Source organism: Meleagris gallopavo, chromosome 10 (assembly GCF_000146605.3).
Source record: "Meleagris gallopavo isolate NT-WF06-2002-E0010 breed Aviagen turkey brand Nicholas breeding stock chromosome 10, Turkey_5.1, whole genome shotgun sequence".
In the NCBI taxonomy this organism is placed as follows: Eukaryota; Metazoa; Chordata; class Aves; order Galliformes; family Phasianidae; genus Meleagris; species Meleagris gallopavo.
Genome location: NC_015020.2, coordinates 3939341 through 3945681, shown reverse-complemented (window position 1 = coordinate 3945681; position 6341 = coordinate 3939341). Strand labels below are relative to the sequence as shown.

General features: G+C 41.8%; 1 protein-coding gene across 1 annotated transcript in view; it reads right to left on the bottom strand.

The window, feature by feature from the left end:
- The window catches only part of ALG14 (ALG14 UDP-N-acetylglucosaminyltransferase subunit), a 28658-nt gene that overhangs the window by 20625 nt on the left and 1692 nt on the right, over nt 1-6341 (bottom strand). The window lies entirely within an intron of this gene.

Here is a 6341-nt window from a genome sequence, read left to right as displayed (position 1 = left end):
TGCAGCTGGAGCCGGGCTGCGGGTCGCGAGCTCCCAGGCATTCGCCGACGGCGTGCCGCTCCCCAGAAATTACACGTCTCGTCCGTTCCGAAATAAAATGTTCCCGATTAGCAGCAGACAGAAGCGCGAGGTAGTATTTTCTCGTTGGACGATCAGGTTTAAATTACGCGCACGTGAATCACTCGGAGTTTTTACTTTTACCTCATCTGATCGCGGCACGACTGCCGTTTGGTGCGGTTCTTCTGACAGCCACGGGCCGCCAGGAGAGCTCCCAGCCTTTGGGCGACCGCTGCCGCGCCAGCAGTGAGCTCAAACCCCGCGGGAAGATCAAAAAGGGAAACCTTTGAGCGCGGTTAGAAGCGCATTCTGCATGGCATCCCTCTGACCGCACAAAGCCAACGTCAGCGCTCCGCGCGCGACAAAGCAGCTGGGGCGTGCGGGGCAATCCGGCTCATTATGTGTAAATCTCTTATCTTCGCCCTATTTTTCCACATTCTTTATTACCGGGGCTGTTTGTATGGAAAGAGGATTTGTACAAGAATTATTCCCCACCTGAAATCGTAATCCTCTTTGTGACATTACTGTAATAACTTCTTCAGCAACCACATGTAGTATCATAAATGTGTGCTGATGACTTCAGCTGGAAACCGGCAGAAACGAGCCACAAGGAGACACAATCTGTTTTCTTGGAAACATAGACTATAATCTTACAAACATTCTTGCACATGAATTATTGTAAGCATATGTGTAGTCCTATTAAACTTCCCAAGCCTAAATTATCCCTTGTGTAATTCCACCATAATCTATGGAATTAATGTGGCTCAACGGAAAACTATCAAATACACATTTCTATCTGCACTCGGCTCAGTGGCAGAAGCCGTGTAATGGGGCGACTCTGCAACCAGTCCTGGCCTGGGAGGGGTCTTCTCTTTCCTACCCATCTGATCCTGATGAAGTGCCTGGGTTTAATTATCAGGCTCAGCTGGGGAGGAGCTGGATGGTTTCTCTGAAGGATGGAGGTTGCTGGGTAGAGCTACATAGCATGTATGAAGTTCATTTGCCAGCATGGCTTTTCTGGTGGGTTTCATCCTGGGGAGAGCAGAGCCCTTTGCTGGGAGAGGGTGCTGCCAGCAATAGGGCTGGGGGAGGAAGTCCTTGGGGAGTGAGCACAGTTCTGCCTGGAGAACTGGGTTCTTCCTGGGTGGGAGCGACCCTCCTTGGGAGCTGCGTGGCTTGGGAGTGCTGCAGCAGGAGCTGTGCCCCTTGGTGAAGGCAGTGGAGGGTTGTGCTGCTGTATGACTGATGGAGCTTGCTGGCCTGCAGGTAATAACATTGTGAGCTGGCTAAAGAACATGTTTTCCAGTAACTCAGTGCTTTAAGGAAGGGAAGAAACTCTTTAAGTTTTCTGAGTCGCAGCTGTTCATCTTTGAGCTTGAGGGAAAAAAAATACTGAGTCAGTTCTGATCTGGTGAGGCAAAGGACAAAGCTGTGCTCCTGCTTCCCTCTGATGTGCTTAACTGAAAGGAAAGGTGCTAAGACCAACTGCAGTCCCCCTGAACTTGGTAGCGACTATCCTGGCTGTCCTGTCCCCTCTCAGTCCTGGTATTGTCAAATGGCCTGTCCTGTCCCACAGTGCTGGAGATGCAACTGCTTGCTGAAATTTTAGCCTGATTAACTAAGGTGGGGGTTTGAAGTTATTAAAAGTGCTGCAGGATAGATACAGCTGGTAACTGCAGCAAGGCTCACATCTCCCTGCTGGTTGATTCCAGTTCACAACAGCATGCAGTAGCAAGCATTAAAAACTGCCTAATAAGAACTCTACAGAACAGGTAGTGGTGAACTCTGTCAGTACCCAGAACTGTCCTTCACCTTTCATTTACTAGGATTCCTTTTGAAAACAATCAGTGATGAGTTGTATAACATCTGCTGACCTGAAAGATCTATTTAAAACAGTGCTGTATTCATATAGCTAATTGTAACTATTCTGGAGGATCTCAAGGGGCACAAAGTCCTGACCTCTGTGCTGTAATTAAGCACGGCACACTGTATGTATGCCTGTGTGCCTGTTTTAACACACTGTTCTCATCCCACCTGGGACTCTCTTGCCTTGCAGAACAATTACAGATGCTATGAGGTGTTTGTAGCCCACTCCTCTTTCCTCTAGAGCAAACTGTGGAAGACAACATTTTCTTGGTTGTCGTTAACTCTACCTAAGAGGCTGGCATTTACAAGTGTTCCAAATCAACAGCAAGAAAATTAAATTTGCTCCCTTCTTGCAAGTACTACAATCTGAAACATGGGGCCAGATCTAGCCTTGACAGAGTATCATCTGACATCTATGTTCTGTGTTTTTCCTGTATTGTTTGAGTAAATTCCCTTATATGGAGATGTCTTCAGTGATGCATGCAATGCCAAAATGTTCTGAGAATTGTAAAGGACCAAACCTAAAATACCACAGTAGAAAAAAGAAATAGAAACCAAGACTCCCTTGAGAGGGAGTGGTGGTGAAAATCCCTGATTTGGGAAGGGATTTTAACCATGGCTTTTGGAAGCTGTAAGATTGGAACCCTAAGTCTTCTTACTGGGAAAGATTCTCCTCTGTATTTAACTTTTTACAGTGTAAATGTTATCCACATTCACAAGAAAGTAACTTCCTGAAGTGAAAGACTTATACACATTTGTAGTTGTAGAGATTCAGCTTTCTTTAAGGTATTCAGCTTAAACATCTAGATGTTTGGTTCTTAATTCACTGCTTTTTTCATCGTATCTAATGCTGAAATTCTTTTCTGTCCTCTCATGAAAATACAGTTTTATTTTGCTTTGCATCAGGTGAGGAGAGCTGTTGACCAATAAGCTTAAGGTGGATGTTTGTGCTTTTATTTTTTTTATTTTTGAGATTCACAACCTTCTCTTAAAATGTAATAGCTGCATTCTTATCAGTGGGAGGATAGCTTGGCAGTAGTATAATGCCATATTACATTCCTGGATAGAGTTAATATTAAGAAAAAAAAATAAAAACAACAAAACCAAACCTTATCTGCAGCACATTTGGTGCTATGGATTTCCTCCCCTCCACACCACTCCTAAATGTGAATGACAGGCTTGCTTTTTGTGTTGTTTTTTAATTCAATAAAACTAATACACGATTAGAAGGCAAAGGAGGACTTCAGACTGCTTGCTAAGCAAAATCACTGAAATCTCACAGTTTCCTTCTCTAAGGATCATAATAGCAAGTAAATTTGCTAGCTTACAGCAGATGGGAGGGATAAGTGAATCTCTGAACCTATTTGGCAGTCTTCATTTCCTGATCAGCAAGACCTAAAGCACTCCCAGACAACCTGTGTCACCAGCATATGTGTACTCGTTTTATTCCATTTGTCAACAAACTAAAGGATAACAAACATCTGCTTTATTTCAGGGGTATTTACCTACAAGAACACTGTAGCAAAGCACACAAAGGAAATGCATGCATGCGTGGATAATATGTTACCATTATTTACCTTTGTGACTTTGTAACAGAGATGAGAAACGTATCTTCCTTTTTCCTTTATGCTTGTGAAGGAAAGGACTGCTCTTTGACATGTCTCCATAAAGCAGGCTTTGGTAGGCAGGCTCTTGGCGCTGTCTTCAGGCTCTTGTTAGAGAGCACACTAGACCCATTAAGAAACAGTGTCCATTTTTTCTTAATTATTTTGTTTCTGATAGCTCTTCTGACAACTTCCCATGTGGAATGTACTCTCCGCTGTCCTGTTGTTCCCAAAACTCAGCAGACAGCTCCTGGCAGCCATCAGAAGGCCGAGCTCTGTGCCCGCTGAGCAGCACACACAAGGACCCTTCCTCCCTGTGACAGGGAGCAGAGAATGTGTGCATACCCAGCAGAGGTAGCTTGGAGATAAATTAATTGGTATAATGCTAGTACAGAATGCCTTTGAAAAGTGCTCCTGTGGCTGTGATGCAGTGAAGTGCACAGTGAACGTGTGTGTCTGTAACTTGCTGTAGCCTTGAACTTTCCTTATTTTTCTATTAACAAACTCCTGACTATTTCCTGACTATTTATTTTCATGGGTGAGTTTTCTGTCCAGTTTCCGAGGAGATCATCCTTCTAGGGAGTTAGGGGATATTTTGTGCTTCCATAGTTTTTGGCACTTAGCTACCACTTAAACTTTCCATACATGTAACAAGAGGCAATTGCTTGCTCTTCAGGATGTAGACAGACGTTTCACATTTACTACTTGGCTCCTGTCTGCTCGACATGACCTGAGCTTGATCCGAACACTTGATCTTCTTCCTCCAAACCCCAATACTTGGTTTCCCTGCCACTTGGGCATATTGTCCTTACTTTTGTTTGAGTACAGCTCTTACTAGGATCCGGATGAAGTGGTCAACCAGTTTTTAATTTAACTAATTAAACTATATTGTCCTATGAATAGGTTGGTATTTTAATAGTTGAAATCTTCACATTTGCTTATTGAAAACAAGGCTACACCTGAGCAGTGTTGATATTTTAAGGAGATGTTAAATTACGCAGCAGTGCTGTTGTTTTCCTTGTCAAAATCTGGATGTGGAAAAGAGAAATAGAAAACCTTTTCCTTGTTGCCTAGTTCTGTGACTTCTTTCAATTTTAATTATCTAGGCTGTATTTTCTAGGTGAGACTAATTTCAAATGAGAAGTACCTCCCACCCCTGACATAGTGCCCCTAAAAACTTGAGGAAATCTGCTTTCTTTTGACCTTAGTTCATTGTGCTTCTTCAGACTTCCATGGGAAGGCTTTACTTAGCAGAAGTTAGTATAAACAGTACACAAATAATATTCAGAATCCTTACACAGACTGACATGATGCAAAGGAGAAAAGGCTGACGAGTGCTGCACATGACGAGTGAATGGCTGAGACAGAGTGGCATTTAGCCAGGGGCTTACTGCTACAGAGAGGAGACTCAGTTTGCACAATAGTAAGGATCCCAAATCTGTTTGGATAGGAGAGCTTTCAAATAATCAGTGTCACTGTTAATGTACTTCAGTAGATGTCAGAGGATGTGATTCAGACTTTGGGGGGAAAAAGAGAATTTGCAATAGCTGATGTTCAGATAACTGAGACTGTACCGGAATACAGGATCATGAGGTTTTTAGCTGCTTCATCCCAGATCATTAATCTTGTCCATTTTATGCTTGTATTGTATCCCACAAAACTTCAGACTTTCCAGGATATGTTGAGTGTGGGTGGTTTTTGGATTTTTTATGTGTGTGTGTACGTGTGGTGAGGAGAACTCTTTTCCTTCCCAAGCTGTTAGAGAAGCTTAATATATGAGTACTGAAGTAGTTATCCAACTAAAAGTAGTGAACTTTTAATGAAAGAGATACTGCGTTTTAAACAATAGGTGATAATAATACCATGTACTTTGTGCTAGGTGTGCTCGCTCAGTAGGAAACGCAGAATTGGAGCCACTTCTGTTCTGTACATGCAGTTCTCCTGTGTTTTGCCTGTTGACCTGCCTCCAAAAGGGGATGGGAGGGAAGAGCTGAATGCAAGCAGAAAATACGGGTATTGTTTATGTGCAAATACAAAGGAAGCTTCTAGTTACAAAGATTAAAAATGTTAAGTAAATAGCTTTATTTGGTATCTTCATTCTGTAATATACTTCCTTTAGAGAAAAAAGCTTGGAAAACAAGCATGATATTCTAGAAGTGTGACATCATAGGCAGCACATCTCAGTGTTACAGACTGGTCATAAATTCAGCCTGCACAGTATGAAAAGCTTAATTGCTTTGTATTACACATCCTGAATTTTTGAAAAACAAAACTAGAAGAAGAAGAGGAGGAAGGTGGCAGTAATAACTTATTTCTCTCCAGAATTATCTGTTAAATCTCCCCTTAAGTAGTTCTTTACATAGAAACTGCTCTCTGTATTTCCTCAAGATTGATATTCCACTCCTATTCTTATTAAACCAAGGTAAAAGCTAGATGGAGTTTGTCAGGAATTCTCTCTAGTCCGGAGATAAATTAAAAATCTGCTCCGCGTTGTGATCTTGTTCTTAGATAATTATCTTAGCAAACTAATGGAAAACTTCTAAATCTGTGACAGAAAAGCAGAGGATACCTACACCAGTAGTTTATCATGGAATCTGTTATATACCTAACTACACTGAGAAATCTGACTGGTATCCTTTCACAGACGGTACTTAATGAATTCTTACAAATTTTAATTAGAGCTGTTAAGATACCACTTAAAGAACTGCTTTTATAAATATTGCAGCATTATTTCTAGCATCTTGCTTTTCAACATAATTATTAAAAGAAAACCAAAAAACATTAACTATGATTTCCAGCTGCTATGCTTTTTTT